The sequence below is a fragment of the Chlamydotis macqueenii genome, chromosome 3 (genome assembly GCF_036417535.1).
Source record: "Chlamydotis macqueenii isolate bChlMac1 chromosome 3, bChlMac1.mat, whole genome shotgun sequence".
Lineage (NCBI taxonomy): Eukaryota > Metazoa > Chordata > Aves > Otidiformes > Otididae > Chlamydotis > Chlamydotis macqueenii.
Window position 1 is genome coordinate 10458729 of NC_141558.1, and position 24126 is coordinate 10482854.

The 24126-nt window shown below is 39.5% G+C and overlaps 1 protein-coding gene across 10 annotated transcripts in view; it reads left to right on the plus strand.

Moving 5' to 3' along the window:
* The first annotated feature begins 397 nt into the window (after positions 1 to 397).
* The window catches only part of PUM2 (pumilio RNA binding family member 2), a 75539-nt gene continuing 51810 nt past the window's right edge, over positions 398 to 24126 (plus strand). For 7 of the 10 annotated variants that reach the window (XM_086745697.1, XM_086745701.1, XM_086745705.1 and 4 more), the window contains exon 1: positions 6672 to 6767. The gene's annotated coding sequence lies outside the window, so the exon portion shown is untranslated. Of the gene's footprint in view, positions 483 to 6671; positions 6768 to 8068; positions 8088 to 24126 lie in introns of those variants that run through there. The other 3 variants (XM_086745699.1, XM_086745704.1, XM_086745698.1) reach the window with 3 other exon arrangements.

A 24126-nucleotide genomic window follows, 5' to 3' on the forward strand; every position in this document is an offset into this window, starting at 1 on the left:
CAGGGAAATGGGAATTGATTATTCCCGTTTGAACAGCTAATCTCTGCTTCCCATTTGCAAAGGTCTTTGCTCCCAGTGTTACAGGAACAGCAAAGGTACAGCTGAGTGGGTGGTGGGTTCCTCCCCAAGAAGCTCCTGCAGAAAAACAAAGTGCTGCTCGTCCTTCTCACCCTGCCTCTTCCATTTTCTGCTACAGACGCAGGCTCACCCTTGGGCCCCCACCCCAGCACCGGGGGTGCGGATGCAGGAACGGCTGTTGGGCCCTGATAGGAGATTAGCTGAAGGCAGGGGTCCTGTACTGCAAGGGAGGGAGAGCTGACTCGAAAACAGAACCTGCATGTTGGCAATATTCAACATACATTACTTCAGCTCGATGAATTTTTTGTTTTGTTCTGCGTTTGACTAACTGCCTAGGAAGAGGGATGCATTGGAATCAGAAGAGGCACGTTAGAAGTCTGCAAAACCTGCAGATATAATTAAAGGTAAGCCCACGTATGTATGAACACACTGTCACTATTTATGTAATACTTTATGCAATACACGCATAATATTGACACCTACTTTTCAGTATTACAGTGCTCAACCATTTTGTTTATTCTCAGGAAGCAAGCTAGGATTTCCCTTCCTGAATTTCTCTCTGGCATTGCATATTCACTGCGCTGTGCCTTGTTGCTCTGAAGGCATGTTTGGCACAGAGTAAAGTTTGGATTCTTCACATGGAAATGGAGGCCAGTGGGTATGTCTTCAAGCTACAACGGTGAGGCAGAACGGGGGTTTTAACCTGCTCTGAGCTGATATGGCTGTGCTGTGTTTTGGCATTCAAATGATGTGCCCAGTCATGTGGACATACCTTGTTGCTTGTGGTCGGCCCGGTCCCGTTGACACTGTGTAAGAACAGGAAATTCTGAGGGGCTTTAGGTATGGTTAAGACAGAAGAAAAAGATATGGTCTAGTGATTACACCACAAGAGCAGAGTTGATCACAGATGTCCAACGTTACCCTAAGCAAAGTCTACTTGGTGTTGGGCTGCATCTTCAGAGCCCTATCAGAAGAACCTGCAGTACGAGGACCAGTATTTGATATAGCAATAGGTAGAATGGTGTTGATTAACCTAAGATGAAAGAAATCATATAAACACAAAGTACTGTCGCAGATCTTTCTTCTACTTTATCCTCTACTATGGCTCCTCATTTTGGAAGATACAGAGAATTTCTAGTTCATGCAAGCTAAGTTGGTGAGACCTTATGAAAACAAAAAAAATTCTGGATATGCTTTTAGGATTCTTAGAATATTTTTCCTTGGGAGAGAAAAAAAAAGTCCCGCATTCTTCCCACTCTCCCTTGTTCTGAGATGGCTGACTATCTTCTAAGTGCCCCCCAAAAATTACTGCCTTTTACTCAGAGCTCTTGTGATAATTTCCATTGCCTGGTATCTTTCTTTGAACTTTTTTCCCTTTTTAGAAATTAGAGTGTTTACTCATTGCTGCTTAATATATGAAATGAGTGAGAATCAAGTCGATGCTCAACTTTGAAGTTTCATTCTTTGCACTGAGTATAATATGCAATCTTCAGTTCTAAGAGCCACAGTCTGCATTCAGCGGGAAGAGTTCCTGGAACTTAATTCTCCACTGGAAAGAAAAATTTACTTCTATTGAGACATGTAGGCTTTTTTTTTTTCTTAAGATAACCATTGATAGCCACCCTGTTGTGAACAAAGTGAATGTGAATCTACAAAACAGCTGGCGTTATCTTTGGCTTTGTCGCTCCAAAGCAATTCACACTCATGTACATGAAGTGATGCCATTAGTTCCTCTTGTTGGGTTACAAGGACTGTCTCTGGTGGCTGTGACTCTGAGGTGTGTTTATGAAGCTTATTTATACCTCAGCCAATTCCGAGGGGGTGAATGACTCAGGGACAAAAGTTGTCTTGCCGGTGACACGAGTCTTCAGCTGATACCTTCTCGGCCATTCTAGCACAGACTTATTTGGCAAAGCACTTCTATGAGATACGCTTCTTTCTTGGGCCAAGTTCATGAAGATACGGTGTTGCAGGGCTGCACACTCTGTTCACTGACATCTCTTCTCATGCATTTTCTTTAAAACTCTGCAGAACAACTTCTTTGGAAAAGCTGATCATGTCTACAGGAGCAATGACCATGTAACTGAATGGCAAGTCAGCATCCCTGCATTTTAAAACAGTAGTATAGTAATGAGTAAGTCCAAAAATGGGATTAGTGACAAAGTTTATAGTAATTCAGCTGTGAGTTTTCTGTTGGCCCTAAATGAAGTGTTCTCATTTGCACTAGCTCAGTATGTTATGTCAGTTGCTAGCTAGTCCAAAAAAACCCCAGAATAGATGGTCTTCCTTGAACAAACTTACACTTGCACAGACATGTAGTGGAAACAAATGGAAACGGTACCATCACTTTGAGCAACGGAGCAGACTGGGCTTTCAGCGCATGGACAGCCTAGCTGTTCTCAAATGGTTTTAGAATAATCATACTAAAGAACAGCCTTTTTGTACTAGTTATTGTGTTGTTAAAAGGAAATTCGAAGGATGCTAAGGTAACTCAGGAGAGTTCTTCCCACGTATGGAAAAAAAAGCTTAAAGATGTGTGATTTTAAACATTAAAAGTTGGGCAATGGATGCAGTTGCATACAGTGGGCCAAATGTTTCAGTATCTGAAGGGGGAAGGTTGAGTCAGGAGTAGGCTGTGAAGCTTGTAGGAATTAAGGTAACAGCACTGATAGAATGAGACGTATCAGGAGCTGAATTAAGGAACAGGTTACATGGGCAAAAAGCAATAGAACAAAAGAGCAAACCCTGAGTTATCGTGGTGAATGGTCAGGGCAGGGAGAGGCTGTGTTTGTGAAGCAATGGTGGGGCAAAAGGATGCGTGGATGGGAAAGTCTCTCTGTACAAAGAGACTGCAGCTTGTAAGAACATTTCTCTGAGGCCCCGGGGAGAGGCTAGCCAAAGGGGACACTTGGGCCACCGCGCCAGAGTTCTTATCTCAGTAAACGCTCCTATGTGTTATGGTCACTACTGGCCTAAAACATGAAATACCAACTCATTCCTCATGAAATACCAATGGATTTAGCAGAAAGTCTTGTGAATCTAGGATTTCAGACTCATTGATTTTTAACTAATTAACTGTATATCTGTTGACAAAGTGGAATCTAGAATTGTGCATTGGGTGACTAGATCTGCTACACAGAATGTGGGAAAATAGAGGGAGGTAGCTTCAGACTAGACATAAGGAAGACATTTTTTCCAGTGAGGGTTGTGGAACACTGAAACAAGTTGTCCAGAGAGGTGGTTGATGCCCCATCCCTGCAAACATTCAAGGCCAGGTTGGACGGGGCTCAGAGCAACCTGATCTGGTTGGAGATGCCCCTGCTTCTTGCAGGGGGGTTGGACTAGGTGACCTTTAAAGGTCCCTTCCAACCCAAACCATTCTATGATTCTGTGACTCTATGAAACTACTAACTTCAGAATGGGATCCGCTGATGTAAATGCACTAAACATATGCCCGCGTCAGCGTATCTTACAGAGATGTAGGTAACAAGGGACATGCTAAGGATATAAACCACCATTCCAGGGCCCTTCTCTGGAAGGTGGACTGATAGCTCTAAGTGCTTTCAAGCCATAGTGCTATGCTTCTGTGAAGGCAAGGTGTTAACTGCAACTGTTATTCCAGAGAATTGAGCAAGGCTCACCTATTTATGACCGCTCCTCATAAGCAGTAAGATGGTAGTTAGACTGGGGATTAGACTGGGGATAGTTAAACTTGGGAGTTGGACTAGAGGATCATTAAAGGTCCCTTTCAACCCAAACTGTTCTATGATTCTATGACTGCAAGGCCAGCGAGTCCATTAAGTAGAATATCTGAGACAAAGGTCTTGAATTCCTCTCTGCAGAACAACCCAGCTGCAGCAGAGGGCAGCCAAAGTAGTCTGCTGATTTTTGGGACTCAGTCTAAGGAAGCCAGACCTATAAATCTTGAGCAAAGGAATCAAATCTGAGTGCTCCTCAGTTCTAGGAGTAAAGAGGGTTGCATGCTTTGTTTTAAAAGAGTGCAACCTTCTGTAGTGACCTGCATCTTTTCTAGAGATGCTTTGAGAAGGTCTACCACATCTGGTTGATTCATTTTCATGGAGAAATAACTTGGTTTAAATTAACGCAGATTAATTTTTTGCTACCATTCTAGATCTAATAGCACTGTCTGTCAGAACTGCTGGGGGACGTGGATGTCATGGCACAGCAGGACAGTAGAGAGTTTTAGGTCCTAAAGTTTGTGGCTTTAGGAAATGTAGACATCTTCAGGATCAGACACGAGCTGAGAGGGGGTGGTTAGGACTGCAGCTTTCAGTTTCTGTGAGTGCTCTTCAGTTAAGTACCTTGTCCAAGGTCTCATAGCAAGACTGTAGAGGAAGGCAACAGCATCCAGGTTTTCTGTATCCTTGGCTACTTTTCTAAACTGTACACTGTGCATTTGTTTAGTATTTTTTGTTGAGGAAAAACAAAGCATAACTGTGTCAATGACATTTATCTGAAATGTTTGGCGTGTAAGCAGAGCCAAGTCAGCTGTTAACACTTCCTTAAAAATAGGAATAGCTAGGAAAAGCATTTTATAATGGAGTGATACCAAGTTAAACTATCTAAAGTATTAAGTACTTCCAAAGCTTCCACTCAGAACAAAGGTAAGGGAGAAAGACTTTTCTTGAATTATTTTAATGTGAACAAAAAACTTCAGTGTCATTATTAAATTGTGAGGTGTGTGGTAGTGGATATTTTTTTTTAATCTTTTTTAAGAAAAACACTTTAAAAAATAACCATGTAATTGTATTTCTTAGAGCAAATCTCAAACTGGCTGCACTTAAACATTTTTCTGTTTTGTGATCAGGTTGGGTTTTTCAGTACTGAGCAGCAGACCGATGTAGGAGTCGTTCAAGCTTATGCTTATCAAATGCATGTTGAGTTCTTCCTGAACACTTAATGCTTCATACAAATACTGATCAGAATTATACAGGACAAACAGGGTCCCCAAATGGGCCTGAGCTGGAGAGCTGGTGCACCATAGACCAGCTGCTCCAAGTGTTCGGGATGCCAAGAGCGTAACAGGATTTTCTTCAGTCCCAGACGGTCTGTAGGAAGGGAAGGGCGGACTTGGAGGCTGTGACTTAGAGGCCTTCTCTCAAGTAAGCAAAGGAATTGGCTCTTCAGCCCTGGAGCCTCCCTGGAGACAGCCCAAAGGTGGCAGTGGGACAGGACACTGGGGATCACAGGGATCAGCCACATGAGCAGCAGCAGATTGCAGGTGTCTGGGTAATTAGCTGACTAGTATAAAGCCAAAGAAATAATTTTCATTTCTTGGGAAAATGTTTCTATCAGGAGCTGGAAACTTTCACATTTTGAACCATGTCTATAAATACTGAAAATAGTGAGGTTTTTTTCCTTCGAGATATCTCTAAGAACACGGTTGGTTCACCAACATCTCATCCCCACAACTGCTTCCATCCGCAGCAGCATCAGTGCACACCGTATCCCTGCACCCCAACTCGCCAGCTCTCGCCCCGCCATACCCAGAACGGGTCAGGGGGTCTGGCAGATCCTGTCTCCTTTCTGCCTACACAAAAAACGGCCGTTTGCAGTGTTTTGACCAGCCACCGCAGGACTGATAACCTGCTTTTGGCTGAAGGTTTGATCCGTGGATGGCACCTGTGTGCCATTTCCTGAAATGCAGTACCCTAACCAGACTCCTTTAAGAAGCAGTAAAAAAGCAAAAGAGTGGATTTTCTTTTGAAATCCATATTTTAAAACGTCGGACAGGCAGAGCTCCTTCTTTTTCAGGGGCTGCTAAATAAGTAGACTTTATGCTTGTATTGAGTGAGGCTATTAAAAACCCGCCACTAGCAGCTTTTACTAGCATCCAGTACCCTATTTACCAACACCGACCGCCCAATGTATCACAGATCCTGCGTTTAACCCTCTCGAGGGAAGGAAATAATCGACTCTTTTCCCAAAATCATCACGCAGCAACTATCAGCACAGTAGTTAATTAGTAACTGCGGTGACGTGTTTCGGTGTATTGTCAAAACAAGGTAACCTCCCCGCGGGGGGAGCTGGGAGAGAGGCCCTCGGGAGCCACCGGTTACCCCTAAAAACGGGCCTCGCCTTCCCCTTTGTCTCCTACCGCCAGGCCTACGGGCGGGCACCGCCTCACGCCGCCACCCCTCCCGGAAGGCGAAAAATGAAAAAGAGGTGGAAAAAGCCCCCCACAAAAGCCGCGTTTTGTCCGGTTTGTGTGGCTGGCGGGAAGGCGACGGCCCCTTCCCTCCGTACCCGCCCGGCGCGGCCGCGCCGAGGGGCGGAGGGGAGGGAGGGCGCCCTCTGGCCTGCGGGCGGCGCATGCGCAGCGCGCGGCGGAAGGGGCCGGGGGCCACCGCCTCCTTCTCCTTCGCTGCCTCCCTCCCGGGCGGGGGCGCGCATGCGCTGTGGCGGCGGCAGGGACGAGCAGCGGCGGCGGCAGCGGGGGAGGTTTGCCGCGCTCTCGCCGTCCCTCTCCCTCCGTGCACGCCGGGCTCGCCCTCCCGCCATGTTGTTGTGAGCCCCTCGCGGCCGGAGGAGGGAGGGGAGGCAGGAAGGAGAGGCGCCGAGAGGAGGAGGCGGAGGCGGAGGCGGGGGGCGGCGGGGCGGCGGGCGGGCAGAGGTGTCCCAGGGCCCGCTCCGGCTCCATCGCAGCGAGCAGCGCCGCCAGCCAGCCCGTGAGTATCGCGGGGGGCCGGGGCCGCGCTGGCTAGGCCGCGGGCGGGCGGAGCGGGCGGGCGGGCCCCCCTTCCTCCAGCCCCCTTTTGTCTCCGGCCTCGGCTGCGCGCCGAGGGAGGGGAGGGGAGAGGAGAGGGAGGGGAGAAGGAGGGCGGGAGGGGGCCATGTTGTGGCAGGTCACCGGGCGGCGCGGGGCCTGCTCGGCGGCCGCCCGCGCCTCGCCGCCTTTGTGTCCTCCCGGCTCGCCGGGGAGCGGCGCCGAGGTGGGGAGGGGGGGAGCGCGGTGAGGGGAGGAGGCGGTGGCGATGCTGGGGGTGGGGGCGGGCGGGCATTGTGGTCTCGGCGAGCCGAGGGGAGCGGGGACTTGAGGAGCAGTTTCCATCCCAGCCAGGTTTGGGGGGCGAGGCTGAGACAGCGCCCTCGGAGAGGCAGTCGGGGCTTGGGGTTGGGATTGGTGCTGGGGCGCGTACACGCGTGAGGGTGACGGGAGTTTGGGGCAGGCCCGCGGGGCGGACGCGCAGCGCGGAGTGTTACAATGGCTTCGGTACGAGGTGCCGGGGGACACGGGGGCGTCGTTTCGGCAGCCCCACGGACAATTGCGTGCGTGCGGAATTCGGATAAAACGGTTTTGTTTAAATGTACCGAAAGCGTGAAAACTTGCATTATTCTTTTTTAGTGCTCTTGAGGATAATGCCTGCTTTCTGAGGGTGGAGCGAGAAGGCCAAAGGCTTTTGGTAGTTGATACCACACAATGAAGTGTTAGGTTTTAATTTTTCTTCAAGCGTGTCAGACAACAATAACAAAAAGTTGAGAAAAATGCCAGCTGCCCTGGGTGGATCGTGCTTACAACTAAGAGTTTGGTTTTTAATCTCCTTGGCAGTCATTGTGCAAAGATTTTTTTTTTTTTTCTGGCATTGTTCTCTTTCGTGTATTTCATAACCTCAGACTCTTAATTCCTTGAGAGAAAATTAATATACTCGGGACACTTTATATTGTTTTGGCTTACTGTTTGAAGCAAGATGGCTTAACCCCAAAACGTGTAGCGTGTTTTATGTGATGGATAAAGAGGTTATATCAGCTGATTGCGGGATACTTTTTTTCTGAGTAATGTAGCCATGGTATGAGGTATATAGGTCATTGGAGATAAGAATCGGTAAAACTTCTTATATCACATATTTATTTGTCACTAGTATACTACTTATTAACAAAATACTTTCAGTTTTTTCTTTTTAGTTTCTCTTTTACTGAAGTCTTTGTTGCATCTCAACTGAGAGATCAGGCCTTTTTAGTTACCACGAGTTGATGGTATAGCTCTTCAGGTATGTGGGATATGAGTACATTTGAAATAGAACTACTACCACGTTACCATTTTTACATATAAAACATAGTATTTTGTTATATTTAGTCACATCTAGGTTTCAAACCAAGTGTTAACAGCAGTTGTAGTTTTGCTGAGAAGCTGAGAGAAATATTGTCTGCCTTTCTCAGGTCTACAACTCGGTTTGTGTTAATGCAAATATAAATATGTTAGGTAGGTGGGAGAAGGAAACTAGAATAAAAAGGGAAATGATAATTTGGTGGTGGTGTAGTTTGGGTTATATGTGTAAGAAATTACACTAAATCACCTGACAGTTTTCTAAATTGTTCAGAGAGTTGAAAATTTGGAATTTGTCCCAGCAGAATGGTTAAAAGGCAAATGCATGTGAGAAACTGCTTGATAATGCAGATTCTGCAGTTTATTATGTGGATATTACGTGTAGGAAAGTCCATGTTATTTGAATAGCAATTTTTTCTGCATTAATAGGGAATGGTACTTTTTTTCCTGTAGTATCACTCTAGAGTACTTCATATTTTTCTTCTATGTTAGGGATATTGGCACAGTGCTAAAGCAGTTACAATCGTATCTGGTGTCATAATTGAGCTAATAGTGCAAGAAGCAGTTGGCTGAAAAAGTTAGGACTCCCGTGTCTTTTGATGAGAAAACACCTCTTCTGACAGTATGTATTAATCTTATGTAGGATTGTGGCGCACAATGAAAGCTTTATGTACATTGTTTTCCTCAAGATTTTTGCTCTTGAGTGTTCCTTTGCAGTTTCCTCACTGGGCCAGATATTGCAGGTGTTTGGGGCAAGTATGTTAACAGGACATCAGCTTGTTGAATAGCATGAACTAAGTCTGATTTGCAACAGCACTTTCTAGTTCACTTGTAGATGGTTTTTCCCCCTTGATGTAATGATATGTGAGTGTGCATTGAATAATCAACATCTGTAGAATTTTCTGAAAGCATTCTCCTTGGTAACGTCATCTTTTTTTCTTTGTATAGTGGTTTCTAAAACCCCCAAATGGTTAGACCAAGTTTTTATACACAGAGGGAACTAATCCAGTAGATGGTTTGAATTCCTGCTTGTATTTCTTCATGCTACTTTTTGTATGTGGAATTATATAAAAAAAATCACTCTCCATGGCAGTAAAAAGAAACCTAAATTCTCTTGAATGTTGAATTCTTTCTGTGGTGGGAATCTCCTGTGAAACAAGCATTAATACATAGTTTTCTTTTTTAAAAGCTTCTAATAGAAACCCTACAAAGGAAACAAAACTGTAGAGATGCTTTATAAATAATCTCATTGTGTGTATTATATGTATAGCTATATGAGAAAGCTACCGATCTTTTTCTTCTCTTCAGTAAATTTGGTTGAAAATGCTTACCTTGTCTAATGTGAATTCTCCCCACTCATAGTATAGCTGTTGTCTTGATTATTCCACACTGCAACCATTCCAGTGTTGTCACAAAGCCAGTGCCCAGGTTCTTGTCTCAGAAGTGGGACAAAAAGTCTTTCGTTTAAAAGCTTGTTTTCTCCTTCTGTAACAACAAATACCAGTTATGTAGCGCTTCAGGTAGTTAAGTTGGAGGCACTTCAGGGTCATATGGTGGAAAAGAGTTTTAAATGACATCAGAACACGTATTCAGTTCTACCTGCTTGGGTGTCATTTCAAACAAGTTGTATAAAATTTATTTTATAGTAATGACTCACATACTGAAACTTTATGGCAAGGTTTGGTTTGAATCCCACTCAGAATACCTGCTGTGGCTTTTAGAATAGTAGGCAAGAGCTTTTCAAGCTGGTATGTGAAATTTTTAGCTTACAAATAAAGACCAGATGTCACCTCTAGCAATATCTGTACGGATTATATTTCATTATTGGTTAACAGGTTTTTTTTCTGAACATGGCTGTTTAACACTATGTTTAGTTGTAGACACGTAGAAGAAATACATCTGAAGAGATTATGACAACCATCTTAGGAGTTGAGAAAGAAATGTAAAACTCTGAAATGTAGCAAAAATATCTCTGTAATAATCCACATTTGACTTTTGCTAGCTGTTCTATGTATGCATCTATTTCCACTAAACTTCAGAGCGGTGATGTGATCCTCTGTCCTCTGCTAGCTGTGCTAAATATCACATCTGCAGCCTTTCTAACAGGCAGATTTTTACAGCATATGTATGTGTGCATTGGACTAAGTAATCTGGTGTATGCTTTTTAATTCTGATTATTTTTTTTTTTTTAATATTTTGTACACTGAGATAGATTACCTGTTGCATCACCAGTGCTATTGAGATATTGACAAAACTCTCAGTTACAGGTTATAGGTCTGGCTGGTTTTCTTTATATTGTAAGGCACTCAGCCTGTAAATCCTAATAGAAATAAGTGTTGTGTCAGAGCTATGTTCATAACTTTGCTCTTACATTTTATCCGTGTTATTTTGAGGAAGAATATGGAGTGATGTATTGAACTAGTCGTATACGTTTTTTCTTTCTCTGCGTGGCTGGTCTGAAGTTTCATATAGAATTTGTTTGCAAATCTCTTCAAAGAGGAAGTTAATTTTTAAAAGTTGAGTAGGTGTGTTTAGCTCTATAAGCCTTTACATGTGCTTATTGATTAATTGCAAAGCTAGACTTGCTGGAGATGACTTTGTGTAGTTGAGCTAAAAATAACAAGTCTGTCTGTTTTGACTCATATTGTTCAAGTATCTTGCTGTTTGTCTCCGTTAGGAGGTATATTGCTTAAACTTTAGTTCTGTGTGTACGACGATGAGTTAGTCATGTGTCTGAAGAAGCTGCAGAACTGATGTTAGTAGGATATTTTGACAATAAACAAATATCTGCTGTATCAGTATTAATAAGACAAAGTAGCTTTAGATCTTTTGTTACTCACAAACCCAATATTGTTCAAGATTATTAAAAAAATCCTCCTACCATATATTTGTGTACCTGTATATTATGTATCTCCCTGAAGACTGGGCCTTCGGTAGTTGATAAGGCTACATTAAAAATGTAGAATTGTGTAGAGAGATTAGAGAACTGTGGTTTCTTTTGTCTCCATCTTCAGACCTAAGTGTCCTATTCTGATGTAATATCTTTCCATATATGTCATTTCTAATTCTTTGGACTTACTTTTCATGCTAAACAAGAGTGTTGAGATGTTTTTTGGCCTTGAAAATTAAATTATTTTTTAATTTGTTCCTAAAAAAGTACTTAGTTAATTTTGTAGGGGATATTTGGGGGTTTATATATGTAGTTCGCTTGCCTTAAAAGGTCCGTTTACATACTGAAAGATTGTTAATGCGTCAGTTATGGTAGATTAAGAATACGTGTGAAGAACAAGTGTATGTGTTCAGGGGCAGGTATTTTTTCATGCAGAGGATTTTATCAATATCAGAGAGATTTCTGCTGTTGTCATTTATATTTGTTTCAAACTGATACTTAGATACTTCAAAAATGAGTAGGCAAACTTAATTTTAATCTGAGCCTGAAATCTTTGTTTTGTTAAAACCCCAAAATGTACTGTCATGTGGCTTAGAGAAGTTTAATGTTAATTAATGCATTAGAATCTTACATAGCTTAACAGATTTGAAAGAAAAACAGGCTGGCGTGTACGAACTAGATGTAGTTCAGATAGAGACATTAGTTTTCTGTGCTACTTCATTACGTAGCCTACAAATGTATGAAATCAGATATAGCAGTATGACAGAATTAGTGGTTTTGCGCATCATGCTGAGTAATAATATAAAAGAAACTGCTGCCATTATGAAAATTGTACTTTGTTTTTAGCAGGCAAATATGAGGACATTTATAGTATATGGAACTGTTAACAAATTAGTGCATTGTCTTGTTAAAAAAAAAAACAACTGTGGCACTTTGTTTACCTTAGAGGCCTAGTTTGGTAATCTTACTTAAAATTTAAATCAATGAGCATCTTGATAATGAATATTGTTCTTACACAGCTTGGATTTTTTTTTTTTTTTTTAATCCTAAGAACTGTGTATTTAAAGATACATGAGGAAGCCTTTTTGTGTTAGCAAGACTTTTTTTCTTTTTAGATTTCTCTGTAGAATGAGCGTTCTGTGTGTTCTCCTAGGCATGAGTGAAGTGGCCTGGCAGGAGGCCAGAGAAATGATGCGTGTGAACATTGGTCAGGAAGCCAGTGGGGTTGGAGTAGAGGTTGCCCCAGCTGGAACAGTGGTTGGAGCAACATCAGGGCCTGACTCAAGTGGAAACACTCCTCACACCATCCCTGCAACTGCTGTGTTAAGTACTTCCAATGTCCAAGTGGACGTCCCCTCAGTGGATCTTCTCAGGACGATGCCACAGTTGAGCATTTCTTCCAGAGCAGGCTGGTGAGCAGTTGAGTGGCTGCTCCAGCAAACACTACTGACCCACATGAGATAGCATTCATATGGATTGTTTGGTTGGTAGTTTATTTGTTTTTCATTGAAACAGCTCCTGTGTTTTGTGTTGAATCCACATTTTTAAGAAAGATGCATATGATTTAAGCTATTCTTTTCAAAGCTTCTAATAACTCAAACTCTTAAATTTCCAGTTAATTTTGTTAAATGAAATTGCATAAAATAATTTTGAAGTGTTCAGTTTGAGACAGTCATCTAACTTATATAAGCATTTCATATTTCTGTGACTACCTATTTTTTATCAGAATACTGTCAATTCATTAGGTTTGAATTTATGGAAAATAATTGGTTTAATTTTAAAAGGAACTAGATTCTGGTAGGCTGTATGAGAAGTAGTGTGGATTTAGTGTGCAGTCTTACTTGTTACACTTGCATATAAGAAAATTCTGTTCAGGTAAAATGGAAGTAGTAGAACTAAATGCAGATCAAAACTTAACTTTCTCCTTTTGCAGATAGTAATGTAGAAGAAAAAAAAATCCAGTTATAGGCTTTTACTTATAAATGTTTAATTTATACAACTTCCTAATTCTTCTTTAAAAACTTTATTCTGAATTTCAGGTAGGAATGGCTCTTTTCCCTAGGAGTCTTGTAATGTGCCACACTTAAGTCCATGAGAAACTTTGGACCTTCCCAAGCCCAAGGACTTACGGAATGTGTTTGAAAAATGTAGTAAATATAGGAGCAAATGTGAATAAACAAAATTTGCTGACCTTAAAAGCAGGAGTAACTGTTGTGTTTGGTTTTTCTTCTTCATCTGTTTTTCCTCATTCTTTAATTTATTTTGGCATTTTTTTTCTGGTTTTACTCTTTTACTTTTTTCTACCTCTTACACTGATCTATATAGCAAAATAAAGAATTTTTCCTCTGACATCTTGCTTCATGCTGTATGACATTCTGTATTAACAGTTGTACAGAAACTGTAGAATACTTCTGTAAATACAAAATTCTACAATATTATGTTTGTCCACTTGGACACTCCTCCTGACTATGAAAATGTTGGGTTTTTCCTTGCCAGCATTCAATCTGTTATACAGGCAACAGTGCCGATTTTCACTGACATTTTCCAAGGCTGATATGTTGTGTAGATAAAATTATTCACTGATAAGTAAATGCTGAGTAACAGTTGTGTCTCTCTTCTGCCACCTGCTTTCTATGCCCAGTGGCAACCAGAGCCACGTCTTAATCAGTGGCTTTGTTTAATAATCAGATAGGTCAAGTGAAATATTTCTGCATTCCTCCAACAGGTAAATGTCATGAACCTCATATTTTCTGGTAACTTGAGTTGGAGGTGCAGGGGAACTACCCTTTTTTTTTTTTTTTTAAGTGCTTCAGTGATTTTGTGCATTATGAAGATGTAGTGAAGGGGAAGCTACTATTACTCTTACTTTGCTTTGCATTGTTACCCATGTGAAAATAAGTGTTTTCCAACTTACTGTAATCAGTACTGCCTGTACGTTCAGGCATCTTTCACTGCTCCCATTCTTCCTTAGCAATACGAACTAATCAAGTACAGATCAGGACACTTCGGCATTTCAGTTCTTGTGATTTGAGTGTTCTGTGTACCAGTGGTTTTGAGAATTTTGTTAAGATAGAAGTTACTATTAGTTTGGGTTTTTTTAAAGAAAATACAACTCTTGAGTTAGACATACTAAAGAAATGGGTTTTCTAAAATGTAAATTTATGTAAACTGTAGAAGGAGTTTAGTTGCAGTTGTGTTCTGTGACTATTGGGTAGGCAATCTCTGTGTAGATGGATATATAAAAGATGGAGTATTTTGATGCATTTAGAGAAAAGCTGGAAAGAAAATTAATAGAAATAAGTATAGCAGATAAATATCACAGAATGGTTGAGATTGGAAGGGTCCCCTGGAGGTCGTCTGGTCCAACCCCTCTGCTCAGGCAGGACCACCTAGAGCTGGTTGCCCAGATTATGATATAGGTGAGAAGTAGAAATGAAGATACTGAAATCCTTGATACATCATATGTTATCTAAGTATATCTTAAAACTGTGAGTTTGACATAAGTAGCACTGCCATAGTGCAGTCAAAGAATGTAAGAGAATGACAAAGTAATAAAAAAGCGTTCTAGATAAATATAGCAAGGCTTTAGCCCCATTGATCCAGCAGGAACTTAAAAGATTTAGAAGGTGAAATACAAAAGTGGAGAATTGTAAATTCATCAGGGATTTTTCAAGAAAAAAATAATCATAAAAAGAATTTTTCATATGTTGGGAATAAGAACAGTGTAAATTATCTTTTGAAATGCTACTGGTATTCTGGCAAGAAACAGGCATAAGCCTGAGGCCTTAATAGGTGGATTCAAGTAAATACAGAACGTGGAAAAACCTTGTACTTTCTTTTGTACCAGAAGATACCTGATACTTTTGTCTGACTCTGAGTGCTACACAGAAGTGAATTGAAAGAGGAGTAATTGTGAGCAATTTGGTTTTGAGAGGAACAGATCAACTTGACTGGAATCACTGCTGGATTTTGAAGAATCTTCAAATTAGTTGAGGTGCTAAAGAAGTAGAGTAACACATTTTAAGTCAGTCAGAATAAGAAGTTAATAAATATACTTGATAATTCCAAGAAACTAATTCCTAGGGAGATTAGGGAAATGTTATTTTGGTCTTCTGAAAGCTGTCTGGAATGTTTTCAAAAGAACTGAACATCCTACTAAGCATAAGCAAGACAACGTCTTCAGTAAAGATAATTATTTGTCTATTGGGGTATTTAATTTTTATTCCAGTTAAAAGACTGAAGAATTGCTTGTCAGTGTTCCTTATAAGGGATTACTGAGAAGTTAACTATGGGAATTATCAGTGAAGTGTCTATAGTTGGAAGGCAATTCATATTAATACACAGTAGCATTAGAGGCAATTGATGGCACAGGGAAAGATCAAGTGGATTATCCTGCAGTTCTGTGGTAGCACGGAGGCTTAATGTGTGCCGATTTGGCATTTATAAAGACTATGACAGAAGAATTTCAGGTGCCATACACATTTAAGAGAAAAGCAAGGTAGCTGAAACACACCACAATTGAATGGAATTCAACACTCATTTGAGATGGAAAATTTTTATGTATGCTTGACATGTTAGTGTCTAAATTGACTAGCCACCCTGACTTAAAACTCATTGGCTCACAGAATGTTTTGGAGTAAGAGGCCCACAAACGTGTGATATTGTTAACATTCACATTCTGTCTGTGTCCTAAGGTTGCTTCAGCTGTAGCAACAGAAGATTAAAGTGATGGAAGCACTTACATGGTAAAAACTTTGGTAAGTTGAACTACTTTGCTGGCAGAGGAGGAGGAGGCTCTATAGAATAATTGGCAAGATAAGGAAGGACAGAGGAGCACTCATTTATATGTGAGGTGATACCAAAAAAACCTTTTAAACACTCAACTGGAAGGTAGTACATGTGCAGCTCCTCAATACAAGATGTCAAAGCTTAAAGTACAGTTTGAGGTAGGAGACCACCATTGTAACACTTTGTGTTAAGACAGCAGTGAGCCTCTAGTCACTGACAGGATTAAGTATCAACATCTTAATCTAGAAGTAACCATTCATGGGTCTCATTCATCTTCCTTTAAAATATTTAATATTGAAAAGAATTATAAAGGATGATGAGCAAAGTATAAAAACTATCTCACTTGGGGTTTTGAATTTTTTTTCCTTCTCGACCTAAAAAGCACTTCAGACGCTTTCATAGTACAGCATTTGAGGAAGACCACTGTCCACTGTGGCATCATCCTTTTTGTTAACCATCCCCATGGGGCTGCAGATAGGGTAGTGATCTGTTTGTCATTAATTCACATCGTTTCTGTAATGAGGAATTGTCTAGGATACAAAGGCTTAGTGATCAGCAGTCAGGCTATTATATTTGGCTTTAGAAACATGGGGTTTTGAGAAAGCTCAGGATGTATTTTCTTGGATATCAAAGTATGTGTAAATGTTCATCCCATGTGCTGAAGCAAAGAGCTACAGCATTGTGATACTGCCCAAGCTATTTGTCCTGTCTTTTCCCTTGTCTGCCCTATCTGCTTCCCTCCCTCATGGCAAAGGTACCTAAGCACTTCAGCAGTTTGAGCTAAATTCATTGGGTTATGGATTTTAAGATGTCGTTTTCTGCTTCTGCTCTCTCTGTCTCCAGTGTAGGGAAAAGGGTAGGAACTATTGGTGAAAACCTAGATCTACCAGAGCCTTTGTCAGGTCCTGAAGAAGCAACAGTTGATAAATGAAAGAATGCTGGAGAAATGCTCTGATTGTAGCAGCCTTTTTGAAGTGTCTGTAGGATAGTGGTGCTATGTGCGAAAGAATATAAATTGTGTCTTTGCACAAAACTTCAGTGGAGCTGCAGTTGCTGTAACTCATTTGTGTTAGAATTTACAAACTTCTGGAGGAGTTTTGTGAATAGCTGCTGAAACAAAGAAAAACTTTTTTTAGGGGGACGGAGAGAACAAAGGAAAGAGTCTTACTGAGTTCAAGAGATTTTTAGTGCTTCTGTGGTATGGAGAAGAAGCTCCATATACCAGGTTTTGCAAGTATTCAGCATGACTTCCATGGGGATCTGTTAGAATTAATATAACCTTGAGAAAATGTGTGGATGTTAGTAAACTAATAAAATGTGCAAATGTTTAACATTGTTGCCTCCAGGATAAAGTGGACAATTTCTAGCAAAAATCTTGCTCTGATTTTAAGCAATAAGATTGCTTTGTTTGTTGTTCAAATAAGATATGCTAATATGTTTGTGCAATGGAAATTGGTAAATAGTTTTGCCATATGAGACCTCACAGTCATGTAGCCATCTCTTGGAACGATGAACATATCATTGTTCAGATTGGGACCAACATAATCTGTTTCCTGACCTTCCGGTGGGAATCGCGTTTCCTGAATCACTAGTTCTTCCTTTCATAGATTGTACTTTAAACTGCCTCTAGAAATCGTAAATGAGCTTGCAGTTCATATTTTTTGATTTCCTAACTTTGTTTGCAACTTCTACTTAAGTTTAAAAATAAAGTATAATTGTGAAATATAACTATTTAAAAGTGCTTTCAAAATAGCTTTCATAAACAGATACTTTAAGACTTTTCCAAGTGCTAAGCAACTATGCAGCACATAAATACTTCCCTTCTATTGCTGTCACAGTTAAAGCTCAGCTTGCATCTTAGCTGATTGACTACTTCTCCCTATAAAGTTAATGTCCATCTGAAGCTCTTCTGAAGATCATTTGTTTCTGTAATCAACAGGTTCTATAACAACTTTAAGTGTTATCTTTCTGTATTTAAGTTTGCAGTGGTTTTACTTTTTGCTGTTTTCTTCAATTAATTGCAGTGGCATTTAGCTCCACTTAACTAGAAACCAAGATTGAGTGTCAAACGTATGATTTAAGCAGCTTCTGAAACTTGTGAATTAGTAAAACTTTTCAAGCCTTACAAACTAGGAAAAGAAATCTTGGACTGGAAGGATTTTCCATTGTGGTTAAGGGAGAGCTAGGGGTGTGGGGGGGGGTGGTATTTGATTCCTGTTTTGGAAAATGTTGTATGCCCTGTTAAAATAACGCTGCTTAATAAGTTCTTGGTGAGATTTTTCCATCATACTAGTGCTGTATGATTTGGACCAAGCATCTTAAGTTTTTCTGGTGAATTTTAAAGTTCTGGCTTCTTGTGTGTTTAAAAAATCTAAATGTCTTGCAACCTGAATACTTGGGACATCACCTTATTACCTGCTTATGACTCCATCAGTTCTGGCAGTAGACATAGCTGGAAAGAGGTAACTTGTCTGTCTTTCCCATCTCTTTGATTTGACATAGCTAAAAAGGAATATTTTGGTGACATACTGCAAGGTGTTTTCATGTGAGTGAAAGAAAAGCACTGAGAACTTCTCTGTGATTTTTGAATCACTTCCCTAGCTAGAGAGAAGAAAATTACAGCCTTGAATTTTGCAGATACTTGATTTGTATTTTTAGTAGTTTCAAGTATGTAGTGCATGGAATAGACATCTTGATGTTAACTGTTGTCAGGAGAGCAATTGCAGTCACCTGGCTTGTGTAAACATTTATTCCATGTAACTTCTCTTCTTCAAAGACTCTCTCCCGTAGTTGCCCTTTGCAATCACATTTGCCATTTTGATGCATCTGCATAGTTTCTGACCTTTTCACCAACATTTCAAACTGCAGCTGATAGTTTCAGCTTGTGCTTTCTTCTGCTTTATTGTACTTTCTGACATATACTTGAGTTAGTCTCTTTACATTTTCACCTGCCTTGATGTCTCCAAATACCTGGCACTCATGCATTGTTGAGTGTCTTAATGTGAATGACCGCTTTAGTCTTACTTCACCAATTCAGTTTCTCGTTGTATCAATCTTTGTAATTTGTCTTATGTGTAGGCTGAGAGCTCTTTGAAGCAGAATCCGTCGTACTTTAGTGCTTATTCAGTAATTAGCATAGGGAGACTCTGGTCTGATACTGCAGCCAAGCAAATAGCATGTAGTCAATTGTGCATTATCTTTGATTTACATATAGATAAATTATCCTGTGTACTTCTGCAGCAGTAGCTCTGTGCAGATACGGTTTGGGGCTGTGAGTAGCATAACTCTGAGCAGTAGTACTGCTTCTGGAGGTAACATGGTCTGGAAGCAACTGATCCATATTCCTGCCCCTTCCAGCCTGACATAATGGGACCTAGAGACGGGAGCTGGCTGCTTACGGAGCCAGTTGAAGTTCTTTGTATTTTATTCCCATGTGCTCCAGGTTCTAGGTGGGATTATGAGTGAAACTTCATTCCAAATGTGATTATTATGTGATTGTGGTGTTTTGTCCCAAAGCTAAAACTTGTTTTCGACATTCTGGGAGAGTTTGGTGTAGGCATCAGGATAAGGTGGTGGGAACCAGTAAGCTTGGAGAAAAATGGCTGCATGCAGTCTTTCAGGCATTTTGCATTTGCAGTGTATTTCCTCATATTTTCTTATTCGCTTTCTTCTATTATTCAAAAATAAAAATATTTTAAATGTAGGTCAGTGTTATTTATTTTGTTTAATTTATCTGCGATTTTAGAATGCAGTTTGTTTTATTTTTCCATGTGAATAAAATTGAGGCTTTTGAAAATGTATGACATGCCTTTATTGCATGGAGGAGCTACATCTAGTTTTCTGAACTACCTTGGTTTGGTACAGTTTACATTAAAGTCAGGGTGATAGGGGCAGCACATAGTAGGGTAAATGGTTTGAGGGAATACTTTATTTTCTATGAGAACGAATAACCTGAAATTTAGACATCTAATCAGAACTTTTCCTTGTAAGATCACCTCCTTATATTTTGTTAGATGGTAATTCAAATGTAGGATTTTTTTTTTGTCGACTGCTTCTGCCTACCCTAAGTTCTGCTGTTTATGTACTGATAGCTGCTTTTACATATAAGTGCTCTTAAATTCTTGGCTTAAGTGAAAAGGTAAAAAAATTTGGCTTTAAATTAATTGTAACACATATGTATTAATGCCAATCTTTGAACTAATTTTTGTTACAAAGCTTTTGTTACTTCAGTTTGAATTGTAAATAGCTTACTCAATTGTCATCAGTATAAAGTCTTCAGTGTTATTTCAGGCTTTTTTTTACTTCCCTTGAAGGGCTGTACTGGCCAACATTTAATGAGATATTAATGTCCAAGGCTAAGCTGCCACTCTTACTGAATTAGAAATGAGGCTTATTGAATTAGAAGAGGTCTCTTTAGGTTTTTTACAATTGGCTGCTTTTTTTTCAGCTTTTAAGGCAATTGTAGAAATCTATGGTTAGTTTAAATACACATATTGTCCAAAGTGAACATCCTTAGAAAGCAGCTGAAAAAATTGGTAACAGCAGTTTCTTTAAGTGTCTATTCCCTTGCTCTAGACAGTTAAAGTAGACGACACACGTGCTTCCCTGTAGTAATTCTTTTAAAATACGTTAAAAGAAGCATACTTTAGTGTTCTCTGTCTTCCTTGAGGTTATGCAGGTTTAAAGGCTCAAAGAGTCAAGGTAGATCTTGAAGCAGATTAGCATATATTTGAAACTTTTGGTTTTTTCACTGCTGTTTTATGATGGGTTACAGAGAAGTTGTGTGCTTTATCAGCAACTTTCCTTCAAACAACTGGATATTTATAGTGGAGTCAGAAGTCTAAAAATTATGAATTTCTTCTTTGAACCCATGATTCAGTTCATTGCCTAAAGACTAGGTAGTTCCATTTCTTCATCTCTGGTTTTAGCACCCACTTTGAGAAGATCAGACTGTGTTGGTGTTCTGTGGTTTCCTCTTACCTGATGAAGGAGGAGGGAAGAAGAAAAAAAAAAAAAACACAAAACCAAACAAAACAACACAAAGCTTGTTCAAAGAGTACTGGACTATGAGGGAGAAGAAGTTGTGATGCTAGAAACTTCTGGGCAGGAGCGTTACTGGCAGAACTTCAGTTGCAGCTAGTGTTCTTGAAAACTATGTCCTTGAAAAATAAATGTTGTGGTAAAAGCATCTACCATATTCAGGAGTAAAGAAAATGAAAGTAAATACTCTGAAGGAGGAGATTGCTACATATCTGAGTTGCTAGGGGTGGGAGGAACTTTTCTGATATCAGTGCTACAATAACAAAATACTGTTTCCTGGAAATTGTATCCGAGTGACTTTTGTCATTTTCTCAGCCCCACTTTTAGTGGGAGCAGGCAGGGGGTGGATGTGTGTATATGTATATACAAAATCCTTTTTTTGATATAATTTACATTATTTATAAATCACTTATGGTCCGTAAGATTCCTTAAAATTACATTATTTTTAAGGTGGTATTAAAAAGACATAATTTTTGAGACAAATTTAAAGCTTATCTTTTACCTTTTTGGGTGGGAGACGATATGTTCTGTTTAGGATTCTCTGTTAGCAAATAGAAAAGTGAAAATAATTTAGATATCTAAAGAAAACATGTCAGAAGAAGTCTTGATTGTGATGTAGAAAGTTTAATTTATGGAAACTTGATTCTAGGCCTGTACATTCTAATTGTTCCAATTCTTTTCACATTTAAGAAAAGCTTGTTTTCTCTCTAATAGAGTGTTATATGTTTCATTAATCATTGCTATATATACTGAGATAAATTGTTGCTAGTTCCTGCTTCTGTGTAGATAAATTTTGAGTTTATACACAGCGTTCGTCTTCAGAAAATGCAAAGTTTTGAGCTTTTTTTAAAGCATGTTGCCTAGAGAGCACTCAAGTTTTTTGTTCAGGTTTTTTAACTTACTCAATAAAGTTTTCGAATAAGAGCTAATAATGAAGTAATAAAGGCTGATGTCTCAAAACAGCAATGCTGCAAATTAATGTCATGCTTCCTTATAAAAGTAGCTGTATATTGTTATTACTCACTGACGAAACCTTCCAGTGTAGAATGGAACAAAAATGATTAAAAATTGTCTCATGAATTCCCCTAAACTTCCATTACATCACCAGTAACACTTACTCCTCTGTTATAAGAAGGTGAAGTTTGCTAACTGACTAGCTTAACAAGAGTTTTTTAAAATTAGGAAAAAAAAAGATTTTTCATGTACATATATTAAGTAACCAGCACCAATTAAATGTTTCATTTCACAGCTTTGTTTTCAAACTTCTGAATATATTTAGTGTCTTCCCTTTTTGTTTGTGGTATATTTATGCAGTAACATGGGAGCGAGAGATGCAGAATAATATACGTATATCTAAGAGTGCAGGAGGGGGAAGGTTGAGTGTCGCCAAACTAGAAGTGATTACCCCTAAACTGTCTCACATTGAGGATTAAACCTGTATGTTTGCTTTTGTCAAAAGCAGTTCTTCAGTTTGATTTACAAGTAGTAAAGGAGCAGGTAGTCCCTTTTTTTTTTGGAAGAATTATCTTTTCTTGTAGCTCATTTAATAATAAGCTAAAAATGTATTGATAAATATTATTAAGATAAGTTGCTTAATTTAAACTTTCAAAAATTATTTCCTTTTTACTAAAACCCATTGAAAGTTTTTATAATATTTTTCTTCTATTTTGTAAAATTATATATAAACTTTTTAAGAACTGTCTCTTCTCTAGACTTTTATTTTACAAACTTCTGCAAGATTTGTCACACTGGCTTCCTGTTCTGTACATTTCTTAGAAACTCCTCTGAGTGGATCATTTCTTATATGAGTAAAAGACTTTGAGAAACCTGCTGAGTTATTTGGTATAAACGATACACCCTACTTCTGTTGGAATTTATCACTTTGGCTCTTCAAATGCAGCTAACAGTGTAACTGTTATAAATAGTTATAAAATCTGACTTTAGTATAGACATGTTATTACTGGTTTATGTGAGGCTGGTAGTTCTGCCAGTGTTTGACTGCAGGGATTAAAATCCTGAGCTTGAGGACACCTCAGTAATTTAGAAAAACCTGTGCTAACAGTTCTGCCACTGTTAGGGCAAAGCTTGAACTTGTGGAGTGGCAAGACAAGCATGAAAGCTTGTGTAAGGAAGAGAAGTTTCTTATGTGATGGAAGAGTTCATGTTTCGGAGGAACAAGTACCTGTTTAAGTCTTAGAGCACATTTAGAGCTGGGAGCAGAACCCAAGCCAATGAACCACCACTTAGTTCTGAAGCAAGTGGCAAGATGTGCTTCATTTCCTCTGCTTTTCTTCATGGGACATGATGTCCTCTTATGTTTGCTCTGTGTGGTCTATTGCAAGTAGATCTGTAACTTCCAAACTTGGCAGTGACTTGTGAGATGCTATCCAGCATAAATTTATATATATTTTTATGTATGCTGTGGGTAAAAACCTAGCACATTCCTTTATCCCATGTGTTTGCTTCCAGATTACTGATATTCCTATTGAAAAAAGAGCAAGCAAAAGATTTGGTCAGTATTGTCTATACGAGTATCAGCTCTTATGAGCCCCTTAGTGACAGTTTTTCAGCAGGCTGGACAGTACTTTTGCTGAGAGTGTATATGTGTGTGTATATACATGTATATATATATTTATTCCTCTTCTTTCCCCGCTGCCCCCCCCCACCCCCCCCATGCTACAGGAAACCCTACCTTGAAATCTCCTGGTTTCATTTTTTCTGTTGTTGGTGCCCTCAGCATTGGTAGGCTTGCTTCTCAAATTTACAATAAGAAGTTCACAAGGAAATAAAATGTAAGAACATTAAGATACAGAGTGATTGCTGAGCCAGAACAACTAAATTGACAAACTAAATTTGGATTTGTTAATACATTCAAATGCTTTAAGGATCATATACTGCAAGAGTATAGCTCAGATCTCAGAGTATGAGTTAAGTCTAAAATACAGGGATTGAACAATTACTCACTTGCCTGCAAACAGTTTGAGTTGGCTTTAGAACACTGTATTTTAATGCAATGAAAATTAAGTACTTATTGGAGGAAGATGTTACACTTTTGAGATTTCTAACGCACCCTTCCACAGTTACACTTATAATTGGTTGCTAAAAGTGTTTTGTCAGAAATGCCTAACATCTTGTTTGTTAGAACTGCTTAAGGAGCTTGGACTGCTCCTTTTTGGAGTATTTAGTTAAGTCTGCAGTTACAGTACATATACAGTACTCAAAAAATGTTATCTCTCTTCAAAACAAAACATACCTGTCAACTTTG